The sequence below is a fragment of the Panthera uncia genome, chromosome X (genome assembly GCF_023721935.1).
Source record: "Panthera uncia isolate 11264 chromosome X, Puncia_PCG_1.0, whole genome shotgun sequence".
NCBI lineage: Eukaryota > Metazoa > Chordata > Mammalia > Carnivora > Felidae > Panthera > Panthera uncia.
Genome location: NC_064817.1, coordinates 95,850,639 through 95,876,200, shown reverse-complemented (window position 1 = coordinate 95,876,200; position 25,562 = coordinate 95,850,639). Strand labels below are relative to the sequence as shown.

General features: G+C 36.6%; 1 long non-coding RNA gene and 1 other non-coding gene across 2 annotated transcripts in view; one reads left to right on the top strand and one right to left on the bottom strand.

Annotated features, from left to right (window-relative positions):
* Positions 1-15,374, bottom strand: part of LOC125931943 (uncharacterized) — a 406,782-nt gene extending 391,408 nt beyond the window's left edge. Inside the window, exon 1 of the long non-coding RNA XR_007460510.1 lies at positions 15,234-15,374. This is a non-coding gene — a long non-coding RNA (uncharacterized LOC125931943). The remainder of the gene's footprint in view (positions 1-15,233) is intronic.
* A 5,393-nt stretch (positions 15,375-20,767) lies between these two features.
* On the top strand, positions 20,768-20,852 carry TRNAL-UAG (transfer RNA leucine (anticodon UAG)). The gene has a single exon. It is a non-coding gene; the product is annotated as a tRNA-Leu (tRNA).
* The last annotated feature ends 4,710 nt before the right edge of the window (positions 20,853-25,562 follow it).

Here is a 25,562-nt window from a genome sequence, read left to right as displayed (position 1 = left end):
TCAAAACATGAAAGTAATGGTAAAAATACAGATATAAATACTGTAGCTCAGAACAGTCATAAATGCAAATCATGGTTATATATAATATATATATATATATATATATATATGATAGCACACATGACTTTGCATATATGATGATTTTAAGGAAACAGACAAAAATGATGAGGTGGGTTGAAGATGAATTTCTATGATTTCAAACAGTTTGCTCAATTGGCATACCTCAATAGTGATCCATTATCATGAATTTCCTATATATAACCTATCATTTCAGAGATCAGATAGCTTGCTTACTTAGATGTTGAAAATAAAATAGCAGGACTGTATTTAAAAAACTCAACTATGATACAAAGAGCTTGATTACCAAGAGTTTGAATCTTTTGGAACATTTTGTAATATTCTTTACTCATCAGAGAAAGAAATCAATGACACTTCTTTGGCTATATTTAAAAACCATATCTAAATTTCGCAAAAGATTAAGACACATTTTGTAGAATTGAAAAAAACCAGAAAGCAGATTAGCAATCCATTTATATCTATCAGACAGTGTGAACATGTAACCATCCGACTTTTACATATGATATGTTCATCAATTTAGCTACTGACAAAGTGCTGAAAGCATTCTTAAATGAGAAATATCTTTTTAATAGTTTTGGGATCTAAGTTTGATACAAATATGTACCAATATTTGATGGAGTCATGACACATAATTATATTTCATAGGGGAATACTGCAAGAAAATTAAAATTTTTTAAACTTCATAGAAATAAAGTCTAAGAAAAGACGACTCAATAGGTCAGGCTGTAACTGAACAGGCTATAGTCACATCTGTGAAAGTTTACAAGCAATAAATTAATTAAAAATATTATTTTGTTGTTATTTAAAAATTGTAATTACTTTTTATACTTACCTGAAAGTGGGAGTACCATGTGTAGTAAAAGCCCTCTAACTGTTGAATATGCCAAATGTTAACAAACACTGGGCTAGATGAATCTCCTAATTCAATCAAACTCACTGAGGTGATTCTTTTCTCTCAGTCTTTCTAGGCCTATCTCAGTAAGCTTTCTTTTGCCTGTACTTCTGTTAAAATCCTGCTTCTCTTGAATCATTTTTCCTGAATCCTTCCCTTTTTACTCTAAACTAGGACACCTTAATCATCTAATGCCAAATTTCTATTCCAGTCTCAAACTTTCCTCAATTCATACTCATATATGTTCTGTGCATATGGACATATATCCTCGATGGACATGAGGTATCTAACAGAAAAGCACACACCAATGTATTCCCTAATATAGCTACAGCTTCCATGCTTCTTTTTTTAAAGCTCTCTACCCCTTTACCTTAGCTAATTTTGAGATCAACATAGTGTGTGCTTAAGGAATGGTGTTGACTGTCTCAGAACAAATACTTAGGGCTGGCCATCACATTTAGGTAACCCTAGATGGAAAAAAAAGACAAATTCAACCTTCATGTGGGTTAATTACCAGAGAAAATCTATTCCTCTGTCTCATACTATGCCCTTAAGCTAGATCAGCTGTCTCAAAAGATCACAAACTTCATTCTGCCCTTAATCTTACTAGAAACACAAACTTATACCTCTATAAGAATAGCATCATATTAGGTAAAATGGAACTTCACCCAACTTTCTACTCTTATACACTTTTCCTCTTACTACTCTGCAGTTTCTCACTGCCTACGTGACTCCCAGTCTTTTCACTGGAATCTCTAGGACAACTGTTAGGTAATAAACAATCACAGCTTTAATCTCTTACTGAACATTCCCCATATCCTCTTTTTTTTTTTAATTTTTTTTAATGTTTATTTATTTTTGAGACAGAGAGAGACAGAGCATGAACGGGGGAGGGTCAGAGAGAGGGAGACACAGAATCTGAAACAGGCTCCAGGCTCTGAGCTGTCAGCACAGAGCCCGACGCGGGGCTCGAACTCACAGACCGCGAGATCATGACCCGAGCCGAAGTCGGCCGCTTAACCGACTGAGCCACCCAGGCGCCCCTCCCCATACCTTCTTAAAGTAGAACCAAGTGCTCCCCTCAAACACCTAAGGTGTATTCCAATAATGTGTTTCCATCCCCATCTCTCTTTGACTTTGCATAGTGCTCACCAGTCCTTCTTAATATTGGTGCTCTCTTGGTTTCCATGATAACACTTCTTTTCTCGTAGGACACATAATATCTAACATAAAAGGATTTACCAAGGCAGTTCATGATCACAGCTATATCTTTTATTACTGTATTATTCCTCCTCCACCCTTATTATGCCTTGTATTATGTTAACATGCTGTTGGTTCATGAAGATGCCCACTGATTGACTAAAACACTCACACTGTAACGACAGATCATCCCCAGACTTCTCTCTTTGGCTCCCCCTAAACACCCTTCTCACTCCTCACTCTCTCCCCTCAGCCATCTCATTCATTCATTGCTAAGAATTCTATCATCACCTATGCACGATGACTCTGAGAGCTTCATTTCTAGTCCAACCCACTTCGTGAAACTAGATTTTTGCACCACACTGTTTAACAACATTTTCACTATGTCCCATACATAACTCAATCTCAACATTTTGAAAACTAAATTTATAATCATTTCCTCCACCCCCAGACAGTCTAAATCTACTCCTCTTGTATTTATAATCATGATAAATGTATCCCCATACGCTTGGGAATCCACTTAAGAATCTAAATGTTTGTCCTACACTCCTTTCTTTCTTTTATAACCTATAGTCAGGTGATCACTAACTCTAGTCAGTTCAACATCAGAAAAACCTGAGTTATTGGCCCCATACATTCCATCCTCACTGACCCCTATTTATTTCTCCGCATAACTATTACACAGCCTTCTTCTCAATTATATGGCTATAGGAACTTCCATTTTATTTTACTTTTTTAAAAAATGTTTATTCATTTTTGAGAGAGAGAAAGAGCTAGAGCAAGCACGAGAAGGGGACAGAGGATCTGAAATAGGCTCCGTGCTGACAGCAGACAGCCCAATGAAGGGCTCGAACTCACAAACCATGAGATCATGACCTGAGTCGAAGTTGGACGCTTAACTCACTGAGCCATGCAGGCACCCCATGAACTTCCATTTTAAATTTATATCTATCACTGCCATTAGAGACAGTGATCTTTTAGCACATATATCTGACCCAGTAACTGCTTTACTTATAATTGTTCAATGACTTCCTGTTATCTTCAGAATGATGTTCAAAATCTTTAGCATGGCAAAGAAAGAGGATATGCCACCTGCCTACATGTTCAGCCTCATCGACCACCACTTACCATACATATCCTATGCCCTGTATCTGCATTCTCATGGTCAGAAAGGTACGCTTTAGAGTTGTACACTCAAAAAATTAGTCTGGAACAAGCATTGCTATTGTCCCGGGGTAGAACCAAAGTTGCAGAAACTCATCATATTCTCTAACTTCTCATATCCTGGAAAATTCTATTACCACTGAGGAGTCACTTGAGACTGCCTTTCACCCCACATCAGTATACCTCTGACTGAAGCTTTGGAAGTGACTTGAAAGACGGTTGATCTGGGCACCTTAGTTTCATGGAAGCACTAGCTTATAGCTGAGCAAGATGATATTTTAGGGTGGAACCATTGGTTTGGAATCAGAAAAGGCTAGATTACAACCTTTCTTCTGTCACATGCCTTATTTGAATATCCACATCAGTAAAATGAGGATAACAACAGCTACTTTGTGAACTGTTTAGAGAATTAAATGAGATACCAAAGTTTCTCACCTAGTACCTGGAACATAAAAGGTGCATTTGCTTATGGCCATTATATAATAGCGTGGACAAACTGGAGATGTTATGGTTTTAGAGGACAAGATAGACATGTAACTCCTTTTTCACATAAAAGGAAAGTATATTTTTAAATATTCTTTGAATATACCTTTATATGTATCTACCTCTAGACTGGGAAAGGAGGTTACAAAACATATTCATGGTCACTATCTTTCAGAGACCTATGTAATGGTTTGGGAACAAAGGTAAACACCTGAAGCAAAGCTCCCATGTCACTACCACATGCATAGAAGAAGCACCGATTTCAGGTTCCCAACTCAGCAATTCTTCTTCTCAGTACTTGGATGTGCACCCAGTTCCAGGGTGGAGCCAACTGAAAGTAAAATATTTTTCTCAATTTCTGGCCACTGGCCCCAACCAGTAAGGAGAAGAAAGGCTCTGGACATATGATGTGAATGATTCATATAGGCTGATCACAGAGGACAACCATCTTTATAATGAGTATCCTTTTGCTGAGCAACATGGGGAAATAAAGCTGACAGGAAAGAAAGTACAGGGGGTTCACACACACACACAAATTAATAAATTTCCAAAAACAACAGAGGAATTCATTGTGAGAGTGTATTTCTCCTCTCTGGGATATCTTCAAAATTTCTGTAGACTCTTTCCAAACAGTGGAAGTTGTCACTGATGCTGAATGATCATAAAGTATTACCAATAATCTTCAGGAAATTGCCCTCACTTTTGAGCACAAAGCTTCCACATTCAGGAGAAAGGGGCCAATCACTTTGGGAAACTAAAAAAGTATCAAAGAAAAAAGCTCATGAGGTTGCTATTGCCCTCAGCCTCACAGAACATCCTCAGGAATTACATTTGACCATTTGTTCCCCTAACCAGCCCAGCTGCTCTCACCAGGACATTATTCTGTCCTAGGAAACTGCTTAGTGTGTATTCTATTTTGGAAGTACACTTATCATTGCTCCTGAAATGCCATTTTGCCTTTGGAAACATTCACAGGAACTAGCATTCAGAAGGCAGAAAGATTTCTGAAAGCTTGAAAATTTCTCAGTAGGAGCTCCAATTCTCAGAAAGCCATAAAAGAATGCAGGCTGGGCCATGGCTAATATAACAACAACGACAAAGCTGAAAATATCACTCAAACCCTAATACTGTGGTAATATTATTATAAGATGACAAAGAATAATTATCAATATTAGCAGAGTCATGTTTTGTTTCCTATGTCTTGCTAGTACTTTACATTGATTACCTCAATTAATATTCACAGAAGCCTATATAAATGTAGACACTGAGGCTTAGAGAGGTTAGGTAATTTGCCTTTGGTTACCCAATTAACAAGATGGCCAAGAAGGAATTTGAACTCAAAGTGTCTGCTCTACCATCCCAGTGCATTTGAGTCCCATCCAGGAATGGAGCCTAACCCCTGAAACAGGTAGAAATGTGATGGACGCTTGAAATAAGTGAGCTGAGCTCTGCATTTATATGGTGAAGAAAGCAGTTTCTTCTGACATTTTGTATATGCTATATTTTATCTACAGACATCTTTTGCTTTCAGGGTTTCAAGAGAAAATGGTGCAAAGTTAAAGAATTCTGAGAAGATATTAATAATTGATTTGTGTCTGCTATATGTCAAGTACTTTACACATATTACTTCTTATTTTTAGGACAGCCCTTCAAGTTATATAGTACCATTGCCATTTAAAAGATGGGAAAACTAAAGCTCAGAAAAATGGTTATAGAACTGGAATCCGAGTCCCTATATTCCAAAGAGTCTTAATGCCTACTTTGGTGGTTTAGCAACTGGAGGCATTTTGGTACTGACGTCCTTTTCCCCAACCATTTCCTTTTCTGAAGCACCTTTTGTCATAATGATTTTCACTTTGTAAAGCCCTTTTCAAAATTATTAGAATAAAGGCAGAATTATGAAATCCTGCTTTTGGTTAGGCTTTGGGTGTGTCAAATTTAATTTTTGCTAAATGAACTGAATCAGTCATTGTAATAAAATCCAAGCCATAGTTTGCTCTATTTGTAAATAGCTGGATTATTGAAATATACTGATATAAGATGTAGTAGCTCAGAAAAAGGAGGCTTCCTCATTATCTATGGGCATCAAATGACAAACGATATAGATTATTCCCTCCATCCCTCCCTTGATTATACAGTAACTTGTTTTTATCAGTTATTTATTGCCATGATAATGCTGTGTAACAACCACAGGGGCTTTAAGATAAGAAGCTTTTATTTAGGTCAGGTGTCTGGCAATTTAAGCTGAACTCAGACAGATGGTTCTCCTGGTCTTAGATGGGTTTATTCATATGTCTAGTGGTTGGTGGTTGGTAGTTGCATGATAGGAGTGTCGAGGCCACATGTAGCAGCAGTCTAAACTATGCATCATATTCCACTCTTTTCACAATTAATTATTCACATCCTTCCTACATGCAAAACATGCTTCCCTCAAAAGATCTCAAACATCCCATTTAGTCACACCATCCGGTCCAAAATCCATTATCTTGTGATCTACAATCAGGTACTGATATGGCTCCTCAGATGAGGATTCAAAGCCCAATGAACTAAAATGATACTTTATTGGCCACTCACATACCCAACGTTCAGTGATGACAGAGGGACCAGATAATTACAAAAATGCTCTCTTTCAGAAAGGGAATAATATAGGAAGCACCTAGCCCTAGTATACATGTATAACAATTTCCACTGGACAAATGTGGCCAGGACCCTACAAGGTAGGGTAGGGATGTTTCTTAACTATACCCCATCATGCTTCCTAAGAGTGGACCACCAGTCCATTGTTCTCCATGGCCCTTAACTTTATTCAAAATATTATTCTTTTTCCATAACTTTATTCAAAATATTATTCTTTTTCCATTATCCTTGGTCACTTTTGAAGAGGGCATTTAAAAATATGCTTTCTGAGCAACTTTTTAGCCTGCTTCTTGCTCATAAAATACTAAAGGCCAAGTGCTTTTCTGAGTTTCATACAATTTCATTCTCCTTTAATCCAGTATGGTAGCACTTTTGCCCATACAACTCCCTTAAAACCTCTTGAGCGTCATAAAAATAAAGTTTAAGTCCACTCCATTGGCAAAAGCCACAACCATAATTCCTTTTGAAGTAAGGCTCTCTCTCGATTTTATCAGTGTTTCTTTGGGCTTCTTGGGGTGCTGTAAGATAATGCCCTTAAAACTTCTGGAAACACTTTTGTCTAGTTGAGAGGGCCTACTTAGCAACACCTTAATTTATTCAAAAGTCTTAACACAGTCTGACAAACCTCTTTCAGTCTTTAATACTAAGACCACATGTTTCTGGCAGCTCCTTGGATTTGATCTAGACTAAGAGAGTAGAAATAAGAAAAAAATACTTTTTTCTAATCCATTAAGTTCTTGTATTCTCTAAATTTTACTCACAAACTGTTCAGTTCTTTCTTTAATGCATCTTTTTCTATTTGCACCTTATCACATGCAGCTAGTAAGAGCAGGTGATATTTTCAACATTCTGTCTAGAAATATCTTTACTAAAGTATAAAGGTTAAGTTGGTATATTTTCTATATTCTAAGTTACCATATTTTACCAAATGCTTCACCAGTAGATAACATAGTTTGCCACTTATCTAGGCTGCTATAGCAGATTCCTCACTATTTTTCCAGCCTCCTCTCTTTCAATGCTGTTTTTCCAGTCTCTCCCCACTACCTTTCACAAAGCAATTGACACATATTTATATTTTTATTATAATACTTTGTTTCTAAAAACAAATTTCTGTATTTGTTATCTACCACTATAATAATGCAATATAACAAAACAACTCCAACTCAGAGATTTAAGTCACTAAGCATTTATTTAGCATACAAGTCTGTGAGTTAATGATTTAGGATGGACTTATTTGGGTCATTCTTCTGGTCTTGGTTGAACTCACTCACAGGTTTGAAAGCTGGCTGACTGTCAACCAGGGTAAAAGCCATGACTGGGCCACGTGTCTCACCTTATCCGGTAGGTTAGTCTGGGAGTTTTATCATGGTAAAGGCCAAGAAAAAAGAGAAGTGGAAACACCACATATTTTTTCAAGCCACTGATTATGTCAAATTTTCTAACATTTCATTGGCCAAAACAAGTTTCATGGTCAAACTCAGAGTTAATATGAGAAGGCACTGCCAGATGATATTGACACAGGGAGACATGAAAAGTTGGGGCCATAAATTCAGTCTAAAATACTTGTTATATAATTGCCTCAAACGTGTTAACATACTTTATCCTGGCATTATGACAGACATCTCCAGGAAAAGAAATTCCTATGACTTTTTTGCTTTTGCTAAGAATGGCTAAAAGAAACCACAGGGGCACCTGGGTGGCTCAGTCAGTTAAGTGTCCGACTTCGGCTCAGGTCATGATCTCACAGTTCGTGAGTTCGAGCCCCACATCGGACTCGCTGCTGTCAGCCTGTCAGCACAGAGCCCACTTCAGATCCTCTCTCCCCCTCTCTCTGCCCTTCCCCTGCTTGTGCTCTCTCAAAAATAAATATTTTTTTAAAAACACATATTTTTTGGAGTGGAACATATGGAAAACCGAGAAATAGTTCAAAGGGATGAAAACTTAGATGGATTTTCAGTATCCAATGCCTTTAGAGTAGAAGCCAGTGTGGGTGAAGATACCTGGCTGTGCTAGGGATTGTCGGGAGTTGTAAGGCATCATATATATATATATAAAAGCAGCTACTCTCAGTTCCAGCAGATCATTATCATAAATATGGGCAAAGTGTTGCCAGATGTTCCAATTGTTTTAAAGAACCTGAAAATCCAGATGCTTATGTGAAATCTCTGGCTTTTTAATTATTTGAAAGCAACTCAATGAAAAATAAAACAAACAAAATGCTGAGAAGACCATTACTATCTGGATTCACACACACACAAATGTCCACGAGCACAAGCTGGATCTGACCCATAGGCTGTCAGTTTGTGATGTTTGCTTTAGACCTTTGTATACAGAGGATTTAAAATTTTTTCCATCTTTATTGAAGTATAACTGACAAATAAAATTGTGAGATGTTTAAAGTGGCCAATGCAATGTTTTGATGGTGAAAAGATTCTTGCCAACTGAGTTTGATAAAACATCTCATATCCATCACCTCCCATACTTACCTAGTTTTGAAAATTTGGGTAGGAACATATGAGTTCTACTCTTAACAAATTTTAATTATATAATACAATGTTGTCAACTATAGTCACCATGTTATACATTAGATTCTCGGTTCTTATTCATAACTGAAAGTTTATACTCTTTTTTTTTAACGTTTATTCATTTTTAAGAGACAGAGTGCAAGAGGGGAGGGGCAGAGAGAGAGGGAGACACAGAATCCGAAGCAGGCTCCAGGCTCTGAGCTGTCAGCACAGAGCCTGATGCAGGGCTGGAACCCATGAACCGTGAGATCATGACCTGAGCTGAAAGTTGGACGCTTAACCGACTGAGCCACCCAGGCGGCCCATTGACTTTTCTTTTTAAAAAAAGATTCTACATATAAGTGGTATCATGTGGTATTGGTTTTTCTTTGTCTGGCTTATGTCACTTAGCATAATGCTCTCCAGGCTCACAGTTTCTTTATCCACTGATTTGTCAAAGCGGCCTTATGTTGTTTCCATAACCTAGCCACTATGACTAATGCTGATATGAACATGGGAGTACCCAGGATAGATGGTTGTTAATTTCAATTTCATTACATCACAAATAACTAACATGGCAGTGAGTTGGAAATTAACACATAATTCAAGAATTTTCATCTTTCAATTATAGTATGTTTGTATCTAGGTATTTCTCTTGGTTTCATGATGACCATGCAAATACACAATTTAGGAAGGTTCAATCTGGCCAAAACCTAATTCAAATTACTATAGGCTTAATGAAAATCTGACATAAGACCTGATCTCTCCTTCTAGTATTTCCCATATATGTTGGTTTCCATGGAAATATAGGGTTTTCCCTAAATATGCATACATACAATGCTGAAAAGAAGTCGTTAAAGAAAAGACTGAGCTTGATGCAGAAGACACAAATTAGGAAGTTCAGTCAAAGTAACCCTACATAGCAGCACCGACTATCTACCTAAAAATAGCTAGTGTTTTGGTAAACCACTTAGTTTGATCTTTCCCAGTACTGTAAGGAAATAAAGAGTGTGTGAAGATACAGAGACATAGGAAGCTTAGTAAAAATGGTTTGGGAATGTACAGTGCAGCTTAGGGAATATAGTCAATAATATTATAACAACTTTGTATGGCAACAGATGGTAACTACACTTACTCTGGTAAACATTTTATAATGCATATAAGTATCAAATCACTATGTTGTACACCTGAAATGAATTCGATAGTGTATGTCAATTATTCTGCTGAAACAAATATAAATTCTGCTGCCTAGATAGATTTTAGTAGGTATCTCATACTCTGGTATGCTTAAAAAAGATAATTTATAAATCACCAGGTACCATTGGACTTGGATGAAAAAATAATGTTTCTTTAGGCAATGCATTGGATAAATGCCTCAGATAATACTGAATTTTGTTCAATGGTGAGTTGTACTGTATCTACTTCTGGGTATTACATTTGAAAAGAGTAGCACTACACCAGAGTATGTTCCAAACAGAGTGACCAAGATAGTGAGAAAACTAAAGTGACCTATTGCCAGTTTGCCGGGGATTAAGGGAGTTCCCAGAATACAGGACTTTTAGTACTAAAACCAAAAAATCAAACCAAAACAAGTTGGTAACCCTGGGGAGAACTTGAAGCCATGTTTTAGAAAGAAATGCTAAAGGGTTTCAGCACATTTATCCTGGAGAAGATTCTGGAGAAGGCATGATAAATTCTTCTGAGTATACTTAAAGACTTGCTTTCATTTTCTTCTGTATAGCCCCGGGAAGTTACAAGGATCAATAGGTAACATTACACGTTTAGGTTTAATACAAGAAAAAACTATTTAAAGTCATACCAGCCTAAAGATGGAATGGGATAAAACAAGAAGTAGACTTTGATGAAAATCCCCAAATAACGCAAAGCATTCTGTGTAAAGATATATCGTAAATGTTGTGGAGAGGATTCAAATTTTTGAAGTACGAGAAAGGGTTTGGATGATATGGCCTTTAGGGTCCCTTCCAATTCTGTTTTTAATGTCTATGATTCTGTAGGGTCATAAAATATTTTGATATGAGGAAGTTTGAAAATCTTACATTCATTATCAAAAAAGTAATAGAAGAATTTTAAAATAGCAAAATAAGGAGAGCCATTGGCAGGAGAGAAACCAAAATTAATCTGAGGTTAGTGTAACAAGTGATGTAAGCTGTCAAGTCACTTTTGAAGCAGCCTCGGATAAGAGATCAGCCATGGATGAAGAAAGACCATTTTAGAAGAGAATGAGAAACAGTCGCTGAGGATGGTAAAGTAATTCAAGCATTAAATTAATTCTTACATGTTTACCAAAAGGATGACAAAAAATATGCCTATTCCTCTGTGCCTCAAGAAAAGTGTTTAAGTCACTAGGGTGACTGAAATGCCAAGTATCCAGACAAGATCAGTGACAAGTATTAACCCTAAGTTTGCCTGCGCCAAATTTCTGTACCATCCAAGAGAGAAACTTTAAGCTTGTCCTTGACACATAGTATTTGGGTTACGTATCACCAGGAATGGGCAAAATGGAAGTCAGAGTCATGCCCAAAATAGTTCCATCTGTCTGGGACCAATCAGTTTTAGTGCCCACAGGGCAGAACAGCCCTTCACGAGATTGAATGAAAAAGAACTTGGTGAACTCCAGTTCCTGAGGCACTGATACAAACCTAAATGTCATTTCAAAACCTTGTTTTCGTAACAGTCCACATACGTTTGCTAATTTATAAAACTTTCCCACTCCTATTTCCTTATCTATATCAACATAAGTTTTGTATTCAAAATAATCAAGGCATGAAAGCATATTACAGTCTGCTACAAATAAAGTTACAAAGACAGAAAAAGTTACACTTATTGGATACCCACTGAATGCACAGTTTTGTACTAATTATTATGGAGGTATAAAGAAAAAAGTAGGTGCAACCTCTGATTTCAATGAACTTGCAGTTCCTGGACCAAGATAGCACACAATATTCCAATTTGTTGAGCACTCATTCACTAAGGGATTTGGTACGTTCACACAGTGTAATTCACTCAATCAATCGATCAAGCATTTAACGTGGACATTGTCCACATTTTACAGGTGATGCAATGTGAACTGCCCATATGATAACAATATATACCTTTTGGCCCTGGACAGTCTGAACTTATACCTGTTCGTTTGATGTAGTTTTGAATGATATCCTTTTTCATTCTCCAAGATCCCCAATTTGGATTATATAGTCACCTCAATTATCACAGTAGTAGATGGCAAACCTGAGATTAAAATTATGGTCTGCTCCAATGGAATAGAATAGAAAGCCCAGAACTAGACCCACAAAAGGATGGCCAACTAATCTTTGACAAAGCAGGAAAGAATATCCAATGGAAAAAAGACAGTCTCTTTAACAAATGGTGCTGGGAGAACTGGACAGCAACATGCAGAAGGTTGAAACTAGACCACTTTCTTACACCATTCACAAAAATAAACTCAAAATGGATAAAGGACCTGAATGTGAGACAGGAAACCATCAAAACCCTAGAGGAGAAAGCAGGAAAAGACCTCTCTGACCTCAGCCGCAGCAATTTCTTACTTGACACATCCCCAAAGACAAGGGAATTAAAAGCAAAAATGAGCTATTGGGACCTCATGAAGATAAAAAGCTTCTGCACAGCAAAGGAAACAACAAAACTAAAAGGCAACCAACGGAATTGGTAAAGATATTTGCAAATGACATATCAGACAAAGGGCTAGTATCCAAAATCTATAAAGAGCTCACCAAACTCCACACCCAAAAAACAAATAATCCAGTGAAGAAATGGGCAAAAAACATGAATAGACACTTCTCTAAAGAAGACATCCAGACGGCCAACAGGCATATGAAAAGATGCTCAACGTCGCTCCTCATCAGGGAAATACAAATAAAACCACACTCAGATATCACCTCACACCAGTCAGAGTGGCCAAAATGAACAAATCAGGAGACTATAGATGCTGGAGAGGATGTGGAGAAACAGGAACCCTCTTGCACTGTTGGTGGGAATGCAAACTGGTGCAGCCACTCTGAAAAACAGTGTGGAGGTTCCTGAAAAAATTAAAAATAGGCCTGCCCTATGACCCAGCAGTAGCACTGCTAGGAATTTACCCAAGGGATACAGGAGTGCTGATGCATAGGGGCACTTGTACCCCAATGTTTATAGCAGCACTCTCAACAATAGCCAAATTGTGGAAAGAGCCTAAATGTCCATCAACTGATGAATGGATAAAGAAATTGTGGTTTATATACACAATGGAGTACTACGTGGCAATGAGAAAGAATGAAATATGGCCCTTTGTAGCAACGTGGATGGAACTGGAGAGTGTGATGCTAAGTGAAATAAGCCATACAGAGAAAGACAGATACCATATGGTTTCACTCTTATGTGGATCCTGAGAAACTTAACAGAAACCCATGGGGGAGGGGAAGGAAAAAAAAAAGAGGTTAGAGTGGGAGAGAGCCAAAGCATAAGAGACTCTTAAAAACTGAGAACAAACTGAGGGTTGATGGGGGGGTAGGAGGGAGGGAAGGGTAGGTGATGGGCATTGAAGAGGGCATCTTTTGGGATGAGCACTGGGTGTTGTATGGAAACCAATTTGACAATAAATTTCATATATTAAAAAAAAATTATGGTCTGCTGATTACTGGTGCTCTTTTGAACCTGATCTCAAATTAGATATACTATAATAAGAATATGACAGAAATCAATTGCTATCTTCTGAAAGTCTACTGCTAACATTGCCACTTACACACAATTACTCATACATCTTCACGTAAGCACTCCTGTCCCTGTGTGGCCTATGCTACCTGCTCGGTTATCCTCATCTGTTCTTTCCTACCTGTATAATAGCTACGAGCACACAATTCAGCTTCGGACTATAGGAACTCAACATTTGTGTTGTTCACACATCCAAATCCCTGGCTTCGGCTTTCTTGACTCTTTAAACTCACAATCAACCCACATAAGATAATCATTCTTGTAACCCTTTATTGGATAGAAAATGATTATCAGGAAGTACTCCACCTGTTATACATATATATTTAATGTTTTTTAATTTATTTTGAGAGAGAGAGAGCGAGCAAGCAAGCATGAGCCGGGGAAGAGCAGGGAGAGGGAGAGAGAGAGAACCCCAAGCAGGCTTCATGTTGTCAGCACAGAGCTCATCAAACCCACAAACCATGATGAGATTATGACTTGAACTGAAATCAAGAGTCAGATGCTCAAATGACTGAGCCACCCAGGTGCCCCTCAGGAAGGATTCCAGCTCTTAAAAAAAACTAAAGCTCCAATACCACTCATATACCAAAATTTCCTTCTATTGCAACTATTGTGCCATCATTCCTGCCTAACGAACTTCAGTCTCATTCATAGTTACTTTCTGTTTCTTGACTTACATGTTTTCTTCCAGATAATCAAACTAATTCTGGCCTCACTTTCTTTTCTATTCCACCTAAACTCCATGAAAAATCTCATCTGTTTCTATGACTTTTATATGCATATTTAAACAATATGAAAACAGAGTCATAGGTTTATAGCCAAAGCACCTCACATAAAAATCTGGGTTATAAGGGGTACTCAATACATATATGTAGAATAAGGGAATTATGACAGGGTGATTACCTACTGTATGCTAAATTTTCTCCTTCCAGTTCTCATATTGGCGTTACGAATAGCATATCTGAAAAGGGCTAGCTGGTATAGCACTGGACTAATGAGGCTACAATAATCAGTCAAATCCTCAGGAAAACAATCTTCCTTAGAACTACTACATGAAAATAAAATAATATCCTAATCTTTGATCAGCTATGCCATTTACTATTACTTTTATGATTGGGTTTTTATAATAGTAGTTATACTTCTTTGTATTCTTTCCTAGGTATTAAGCAACTTATTTTAACTGTTGGCCAGTAGGTCTACAGTGGCTCCTGGCCTTTGGGCTCATGGTGTAAACAGCAGGATGTCCTATAGGAATAGTCAACTTATATAACAGTCAGCATTACATGTTCCATATAAGAGGTGCTCCATAATTCACTGATGGATAAGCATATTTTCTCACCCACACATGCACTGAAAAAAATGTCATTATATAAAAAAAGCCAAATGGAAATATTTTTTAAAAATTTGTTTTTAAAAAGTTTATAGCATTCATTCATCAGCCAGTATTTTCAAAATATAAACACCTTCATATAATGAAATACGTTATATATAAACATTTGACTAAAATAACTGTAATAAAGTAGGCCTTGTGAAATTTATTTTTCACTCACCTTGAAGTTTTCTTCAAGTCCAGATTTGTTGGTAGTTCTGCAGGCTCTCTCCAGCTTTACTTCATTAGTCTTCGTAGACTTATGTTTCTAACATTGGCAGCCTAGTAACTTTCAGAACAATCCATCTACTGAGGACACCAAGAAAATCTAGATAAAACATAAAAATAACACTTTGATATAAAATAATATAATGTAATGTAAATTAAATACAGAATGTATATTTAATTTTTCCATAAAAACTACAAATTTTAGTTCAGGATGAATAAAAGAGGATTCCAGTAAACACCTAAGACTTTCAGTAGGGAATTCGGAGGGCTACATTCCAGGGTAAGGATGCACTAGACCAGACAAGCCCTCACAAGGGGACTCAAAGAAATCTGGGATTGTTAGTGCCTTCACTTAACTATTTGCCAGAATGAAAATTAAGTCATTTTTGGAGGATGAGAGCACTGTGCCAAACCTCAAATTTATCTAACATTTTATACACAATTCTTTGGCTTTAAGCAAAATATAAACAACTATACACAAATAAAGAATTTTAGAAATTAAAGAAAAAATACACCCTGCCAATACACAAATAGGAGATTTATATATTGGAATTATCAATTATGACTTCTATAGTTAAGGAATATAAAGAAAAAATTTAGAAATTGGCAGAAGGAAAAAAAACTGGCAGAAAGCTAAAACTAAAAACTAAGAATCATATGGAAATTCTGGAAGTTAGAGATACACTAATTCAAGTAAGAACTCAAAAAATAGGTTTAAGGATACTATACATAGAAAATCCTAAAGACCACTAAAAAGCTAGTAGAAATAAAAAACGAACTCAGTAAAGTTGTAGCATACAAAACTAATACCCAGAAATCAGTAGTGTTTCTATACACGAATAACAAAGTAGCAGAAAGAGAAATTAGGAAAACAACACCATTTATAAGTGCACCAAAAAGAATAAAATATTTAGGAGCAAACTTAACCAATTAGGTCAAAGACCTGTCCTCTGTAAACTATAAAACATGAAAGAAATTGAAGATGACACAAATAAATGGAAAGATATTCCATGTTGATGAACTAGAAAAATTAATAATGTTAAAAAGCTGATATTACTCAAAGCAATCTACAGATTCAATGAAATCCCTATTAAAATATCAACAGCATTTTCACAAAGCTAGAATAATACTAAAATTTGTATGGAACTCCAAAATACCTCTAATAGCTAACGCAATCTTGAAAAAAAAAAAAAAAAAACAAGCTGGAGGCATCACAATTTTAGATTTCAAGATACATTACAAAGCTGTTGTAATTAAAACAGTATGGTACTGGCATAAAAGTAGACACGTATATCAATATAAAAGAATAGAGAGTCCAGAAAGAAAATTATTTGGTCAATTAATATATGACAATAGCGGCAAGAATATACAATGGTGAAAAGATAATTTCTTCAATAAATGGTGCTGGAAAAACTGGACAGCTACATGTAAAACAATGAAACTGGACCACCTTTTAACACCATACACAAAAACAAACTCAAAATGGATTAAACACCTAAATGTGAGTCCTGAAACCATAAAAATTGTACAAAAGAGCACAGGCAGTAATTTCTCTGACACTGGTTGTAGCAACATTTTCCTAGATGTGGCTCCTAAGGCAAGGGAAACAAAAGCAAAACTAAATTATTGAGACTACATCAAAATAAAAAGCTTTTGAAAAAAATGTTTTAATAAAAATATATAGGAAAAATAAAAAGCTTTTTCACAGCAAAGGAAACAATCAACAACAGAAAAAGGCAACCTGTGGAATGAGTCAATATATTTAAATTATATATCTAATCAGGGGTTAGTTTCCAAAATATATAATGAAAAATAATTACACAACTCAACCCCCCAAAAAACCCAGACAATCCAACTAAAAAATGGGCACAGGACCTGAACAGACATTTTTTCCAAAGAAGACACACAGATGACCAACAGACACATGAAAAGATGTTCAACATTACTCATCATCATGGAATGTAAATCAAATCAATAATCAGATACCACCTTATGCATGTTAGAATGGTTAAAATCAAAAAGACAAGAAGTAACAAGTGGTGACAAAGATGTGGAGAAAAAGAAACCCCCTATTGGTGTAGGAATGTAAATTGGTGCAGCCACTGTGCAAAACAGTATGGAGGTTCCTCAAAAAATTAAAAATAGAAATACCACCGGGTGCCTGGGTGGCTCAGTTGGTTGAGCATCCGACTTCAGCTCAGGTCATGATCTTGCGGTTTGTGAGTTGGAGCCTCACATCAGACTCGCTCGCTGCTGTCAGCACGAAGCCAGCTTCAGATTCTCTGTCCCCCTCTCTCTGCCCCTCCCTTGTTCACACTCTCTCAAAATAAACATTAAAAAATAGAAATACCATGTGATCCAATAATTCCACTATTGTGTATTTACCTGAAGAAAATGAGAACAGGAACTCAAAAAGATATATGCACCCCTATATTTATTAAAGCATTATGTATAATAGCCAAGATATAGAAGCAACTTGAATGTCCATCAATAGATAAATGTTTATGCAGCTATAGAAAAGATGAGATCATGTTATTTGAGACAACATAAATGGACACAGAAGGTACTATACTAAGTGAAATAAGTCAGATTGAAAAAGACAAATACCATATGATTTCACTCACAAGTGTAATCTAAATGAAACAAATGAATAAGCAAAAAGCATATATATGTATATATATACACACACATACATATAATTGTATAGATATATAAACCATGATATATAACAATATATAACATACATATACCCAATACCACAACAATACATAGATAGACATATAACAATCATAAATATGTATGATTGGAAAGGAGAAAGAAAAGTGGGCAAAAATAACAATGAAGATGTAACGTCTGAAAATATCCCAAACAGATAAAAGACATTAAGCCACAAATTCAAGAAGTACTATACATCACAGGAATATGAATACAAATAAAATGATACATAGACACATCATAAGAAAACTAGTAACAATCAAAGACAAAGGGAATATATTAAATCTAGCCAGAGAAAAGACATTTTGGCTTCACAGGACTAACAAAATGACTATAGATAACTTATTAACTGAAACAGTGTAATAACATGTCCAATGTTCTAAAAGAAAATAGTTGTTAACCTATATTTCTATAAGTAGCAAGAAGAGACTTTAAAATGTAGGTTTAAAAGTCTCCTTCTGACCTAGATGGAATAGCAGGTATCAAACAACCCCAAGAAAACATTATAACGCTATATTAAAAATTGCAGAGATTGGTTTGAAGGCAGAAAAGCACAGCCAAGACTTAAAGAATCAAACTCATGAGAGAATGGAGACAAATTGGAGTATATAAAACACAAAGAACTGTTTGAATACATCAGAGTTCAGCAAAGGCAGCTAGTACTTGAGGCATCAAGCTCAAGGGAGAATGAAGACACATTGAAGGAAACTCTAAAATTATGGCTATTTTACTTTAGGACATTTGCCATTTCTTGCAAGGAAGATGAAAGCTAACAGAATGCAGATTTCTTGAGCTTGCAGCAGTCTCTCTGGGCTTATAACACGAATATTTGCATTTAGGGCTACTAAAAAAGCCATAATCTAAGGGACAACAGTTCAGAGAAAAGGGAATTACAGAGAAGTAAGTCTAACATACTATGCATACTTTTCCCTTGAAACAATTTTATGAGTCATAAGCTGCACTTGTGAAGAGGGTTATTCTGAAAAACCAAACAAAAAGTACCTGTAAGAGGAGATAAAATACAGAGTTCAGGGCCTACAAAGGAAAAAGTAGCATGGTAAATGACCAAGGCTTTTTGCTAATACTCTAAAAAGGATATATCCTAGAGAAAGATCAAAATGTAAACAGACCAGTCTCAATACGATCTAGGTAATTTGACCATACTCTACCTTCCTGCAAGAATAAAGGTGTATCTTCTCTAAGGGAAGACAATAGGATCCAGAGCCTCTTAATTTTTACTTGTATAATGTCTACTATTCAACATAAAATTGACAGGCATGGCATGAAACAGGACCAACTGACTGAAATCCAAGAGAAAAGATGGTCAATAGAAACACAACCACTGGTAAACCAGATACTGAAGCTATCAGATTCAGATTTATGAAGAACTATGATGAGCATCTTCAAGTATATGGACAAAAAGATGGAAATTTTCACAAATAAATAATAAAAATAATCAGATGAAAATCTTAGAAATAAGCTTTAAAATGAATAAAAATTAAAATAACCCAATTAAGAATTTGATTGATTTAACAGCAGATCATACATAGCAGAATCGACAAATACTAAACTGGAAGACAGGTTAGTAAAAAAGGTACAGAGTAAAGCATAGGAAGGAAAAAAAGAAAAATACAAAAGGTCTATTATATGTGTAAATGGAATCTAAGAAGAGAAGAGAGAGAATGGATCAAAAGAATATTTAGAATGATATCAGCCAACAGCTTTCTGATAGTTTTCCAAAGGTGATTAACACAATCAACCATAGATAAGAGGGTATCTATGAACACAAGCAGTATATATATCTATATACATGTACACACACACACACACACACACACACAGCACATGACAGTAAAACTTCTATAAATCAAAGACAATGTTTAAAATTAGCCAAAGGATTGCTTTTAAAGTTCCATTACATTCCAAAGAGCACCAATAAGACTAACAGCTGGGTTTTTTTTTTGTTATTTTTTATTTTCTAGGAAAGCCTAAAGGAAGAATAATATAGTTCTTTAAGGGACTGAAAGCAAATACCTACAAACTCACCATACAATTTACAATGAAAATATCTTCACACATGCAAGCAAAATAAAACATCTTCAGACAAACAAAAGCACAAAGAATTACTAGCAAATTTGCACTAAAATACATACTAAAAAGGAAATATTTATGGGACAGAAACAATCTAAGATAGAAGTACAGCAATGCAGCAAAGAATGACAACTCCTGGGGCGCCTGGGTGGCTCAGTTGGGTAAGCGTTTGACTTCAGCTCAGGTCATGATCTCACAGTTTGTAGGTTCAAGCCCCAAGTCAGGCTCTGTGCTGACAGCTCGGAGTGTGGACCCTGTTAAGGATTCTGTGTCTCCCTCTTTCTCTGCCCCTCCCTTGTTCATGCTCTGTCTCCTTCTCTCTCAAAAATAAATAAACATTGAAAAAACTTAAAAAAAAAAAGAATGTCAACTCATGAAAAGGTAAACTTAAATGGATATTGACCATTTAAAGTAAGAGTAATTCTATATTATGTGGCTTTAAATATGCATAAAATCAAGATTCTTGGCAACAATGTCACAAAATATAAGAGGAAAATGAATAGAGGTAAAGTATTAAGAGGTCCTTGTATCTTTGGGAAGTAATAAAAGCAGTAATTTATATTACACTTTAATGAGACAAGGATGCATTTTGTAATCTCTAGGGTAACCACTAAACAATATGAATGATTTATTACTAACAGGATAATAAAGGAAATAGAATAAAAAAAACACTTATGGGGTGCCTGGGTGGCTTAGTTGGTTAAGCATCTGACTTAGGCTCAGGTCATGATCTCAAGGTTTGTGGGTTCAAGCCCCACGTTGGGCTCTGTGCTGACAGTTCAAAGCCTGGAGCCTGCTTTGGATTCTGTGTCTCCCTCTCTCTCTCTGCCCCTCCCCCGCTCTCACTCTCTCTCTCTCTCTCTCTCTGTCTCAAAAATAAATAAACATTAAATTTTTTTTAAAAATAACACTTAATTCAGAAGAATCCAAGGCAAGGTAAAGAGAGGAACACAGCCAAGACATGCCCAAAAGAAAGTACATGGTAAACTGGTAGATAAAAAAACCCATACATCAATAATGACACTAAATAAAAATCACTAAAGACTCTAAATAAAAGACAAATATTGCCAGACTAACAATGAAAATAAAACCCAAACGTGTTTTGCTTACCAAAGACATACCTTAAATACAAGGAAAATATAAAAGTTGAAAATAAAGAGTATAAAAGATATCCCATTGGATACAATTAACTCAAAGGGAGCTAATGTAGCTGTATTAATATCAGACTTTAAAGTAAGAAAATAGACAGGAAAGGAGACAAAGAGGCAAATTTCACAATGACAAAACGTCACCTCAACAGGAAGGAACAATTCTAAATCTGCATATAACCAATAACATAGTTTGAAAATGTATAAATCGTATGTTGGCAAAAGGGAAAAAAATGTACAAATCCACAATCAGATTAGGAGATATTAACACATCTCTCTCCCTAAATGACACCAAAACAAAACAAAACAAAACAAAATAGTGAGGATATAGAAGATATAAACAAGTTGTCTCACTTGGGGCTTTCCCAGAAGCAGATCTGGATATAAGGATTTAAGTGCTAGCAACTGACTCATGAGGTTCAGGGAATACTGGTAGCGGACTGGGGAATTGTTAAAGGAAAGAAAAGCTGGTTACTGCTACATTGTACTGTGGGCAATGGGACTAATTCTTATGAGTCATCACTGAGAAGCGGTTAAAAAAAATATCCCTCAGCATTATCCCAACCGAGGGGTAGCAGACCTGGCATATTTACACACCTCCCAAGAGTAATCAGTTGAGGGCTGCTCTCCAGGGGTATCAATCTCTAGCACTTAGGGCCTACAACGTGCATGTGGGCAGCAAGACCTCCACCATTTTGGAAAAAGCCCTTGGTCACAGAGCTGCAAGTCGCTGGCAATTCCAAGTAAGCCAGGGCACATGGCAGTGTCCCAAGAATACGTGTGAGGTACTCATGGCATCTGCTACAACAATGAACAAAAATGACCTCATTGACATTTATAGGACACCGAACTGAAAAACTATCCCATACACATTGTTTCTAAGTGCACATGAAACATTTATCAAAATAGACCATATGCTGCATCATAAAGCAAGTCTCAACAAATTTTAAATGATTAAAATCATACTTAATATGTTCACTGACCACTGTGGAATTAAACTGAAATTTAACAACACAATGATAGCCAGGGAAATCCACAAATGTTTGTAAGAATGTGTCTTAAAAAACCCAAACACTGATGTTGTCTGATGTGTCAAGAAAGGCCTCCTGAGGTAGAAAACTCCATGCCAGATATGGGAATTAGACAAGAAGGGCAGTAAAAAACATGTTCCACATATAAGTAATAATATGTGTGAAGGCTACAGAAGTCAGGAAAGGCTTCTTGAAGGAGGTGTCTTGAAATGGGCTTTCAAAGATTACCAAGATGGGGGACACCTGAGTGGCTCAGTCAGCTGGGCGTCTGACTCTTGGTTTTGGCTCAGGTCATGATTTCACGGTTCATGAGATCGAGCCCTGCATCAAGCCCTGCATCAAGCTCTGTGCTGACAGCACAGAACCTGCTTGGGACTCTCTCTCTCTCTCCCTCACTCTCTGCCCCTTCCCTGCTCACATGCTCTCTCTCTCAAAATAAACAAACATTAAAAAAAATATTACCGATATTTGGCTGCATAGAGAAAAAGAAATGAAAGGACACTGCAGGCAGAAAGAACAATAAGTAAAAATAGGAATAAACATAACATGCCAGTGTCAGTGAACCTTAATGAAACCTAGACTCTTTGATGGGTAGCAATGGGGAATTAAACTGAAGAGGCAGACTGGATCAGATAATGGCCTGGAGGGCACAGGTTTTAGATACAGCCCAACACATAACAGCTGCCTGTGTATATACTTATGTAGCAGGCTTCCTTTGTAAGGGAAGCTGCAATAGAACATTATTTAAAAACCTTAACTTTACCCACTGAGATATTAAAAGCCACTGAGTAAATATATCCTTTTAATAACACATGTAAAGGGGGTCCACCTTCTGTTCCTGAGAAGGCATTCTTCTATTTAGTATACAGTGTAACATCAGGTTGCTATCAAGTCCAATGTTATTTAGTAACAGATTGTTACAGTAGAACAATCTAATTCAGCCCATTCTTGGTCTTCCAGCAGTCCAGCAGTAATGGACTGTTTCGGTTAATTGAATGTTCTGTATACTCGCCATGCAAACACGGAGGGTTTAGCAACAGTTACAAAATGTGAGCACAATCCAAGTCGTTGAATACAGATTAAGAGCTCAAAACTCGTGTGCTTAAATTCTTTCAATTCAATTCAGTTTAACTTTCTTTGATGAATCACAAAGCTCTTCAGGATCTTACAGGTAGGATCCAAGAGTCATCTATAGAAACACCGATCCTTACTAGATTATATGTCCAGAAACGTTGAGCCTAGAAGTACCCAGTCAGGCATTGCCAAAGAAAACAATTTCTTATCAGGTGGTACTCTAAGCTAGTACAGGAAAAAGTGTGATGGGGTTTTGGGAAATCCTTGGAGAATATCCTGCCAACAGTTGTACAGGTTTGGAAAAGGGAAGTATCTCCTGTACTGGGTCTGAGAAATATACGGCTGTGTATTTCCCAGGAGAACCCCCAAGGAAGGGGCGCCTGGGTGGCTCTGTCAGTTAGGCATCCGACTCTTGATTTCAGTTCAAGTCAGGATCTCACGGTTCATGGGTTCAAGCTCTGCATAGGGCTCTGCACTGACAGCACAGAGCCTTCTGGGGATTCTCTCTCTCTCCCCCTCTCTCTGCCCCACCCCTTTCTCAAAATAAATAAATAAACATTAAAAAAAAGAACCCCCAAGGAAGATATCGCTTTGGTACTGAGTCATAATGGATGCAATCTATAGCTCTGTTCATTTACAGTGATTTTCCTCTATGTCTATAGTCTAGCCTTCCATTCCAAGATGGGAGTGTGTCACCATCCTTGGATTCTTATCACCTAGGGTCCAGGACCTGCAGAGTTCTGAAACCCAGAATACTGTAGATGGAGGAATTAAGGTAAGACACTATAGTAAGAATCCACACGGACAAGGAGGCATTATAATACATGCAGCATCGTATGGAAAACACAGAAAATACACACAAAATATATTTTACTGTTTAAACTATTTTGAGGTGAGTGTTGGGGGAAGAATTAACATTTAATAAGATTAAATCTTCACAATTATTATCCTTATTACTATTATTATCATATTTATGAAATTATCCCCATTTTTACAGAGAAGGAAACTTAAGTTCAGTGAGATTGACTAAGCTAATGTATGTAACCTATTCTTACTCACACAGTGAATAAGTTTTTGAATCAGTATTTAAACTGAGATTTGTCTGATTCCAAAACTGCTCCCTTTTCACTCTTCCACACACTCTCACATTCATTTTGGCAAAAGCTCAGAAAAGTAAAGAGGAAATAATAACAGCTAAAATGTTGAGTCTATGTGTTAGGTAGTGAACCAAGCACTTCGCACACATTATCTCTACTTAAAGTTACAGAAAACGAGGTCCGGGGAACTTAGGTAACATGTCCAAGTCACATAGTAAATGGAGGAACCAGGATTTGAATGTAGACTCCTTAATTTCAGAGTGTACTTTCTAAAGTACTATGCTATATTTGATGAGAGGCATACCATATATCCTAACCTGATCTTGGGCACTCAAAGTCAGAATGTCCAGAGTTCTTCATCCAACTAGGATATAAATACCCATGTTGTATTCATATTTTAAATTTGTTGTATTGTGTTTAGTCTTAACACTCCATGAGAAGATACTGCAGTAACTAATGAAGAGAAGTAGACAGAATTTTGTTCCTGGATAATGCCACTTGGCGAAGAGCTATCTCCTGCAGCACACAGGACCTGATTTGAAGGGGCAGTAGGTGCCCCGAGCCCAAGGTAATATTGTGGACTCTCCACCAATTTATGCCACGTGGTCCCAGATAAAGTCACCAGCTTCTTCTGAACTGGTTCATCTTCTGTAACCTTCCCTAGCATGCTTTTTCATTCCTCATGGAGCTCTCCCCTAAACAAACAATTCCGTATCTTTTCCTCTCCTCCTGAATTCTTCCCAAAAGAAATGCAGTAATAAATTGCATATATTTGTTCTCAAGCTTGTGATATGCATGAGGAGTTTTAAGTACTGTTTGGTTCTCTAGAAATCCAATTCACAAAAAAAAAAAAAAGAAAGAAAAAAGAAAAAGAGAGAGGGAGAGAGAGACAGAGAGAGAGAAAAGAGAAAAGATCAAACCTCTTGCTGTATTAAAGGAGCACCATGTTAATAATTAATTACGCTAGCTGTAGAAAGGTCAGGGTTTGAATGGTGCAAGTAGATTATCCACTCCTCTCACATACTACTCATTTATAATACTGGTATGAAAGGAGAAGAAAGGCCTGACATCTGTGTCCTAAGGAATTCTTAGGACTAAGGAATTCTTAGTTCCACAACTAAGGAAT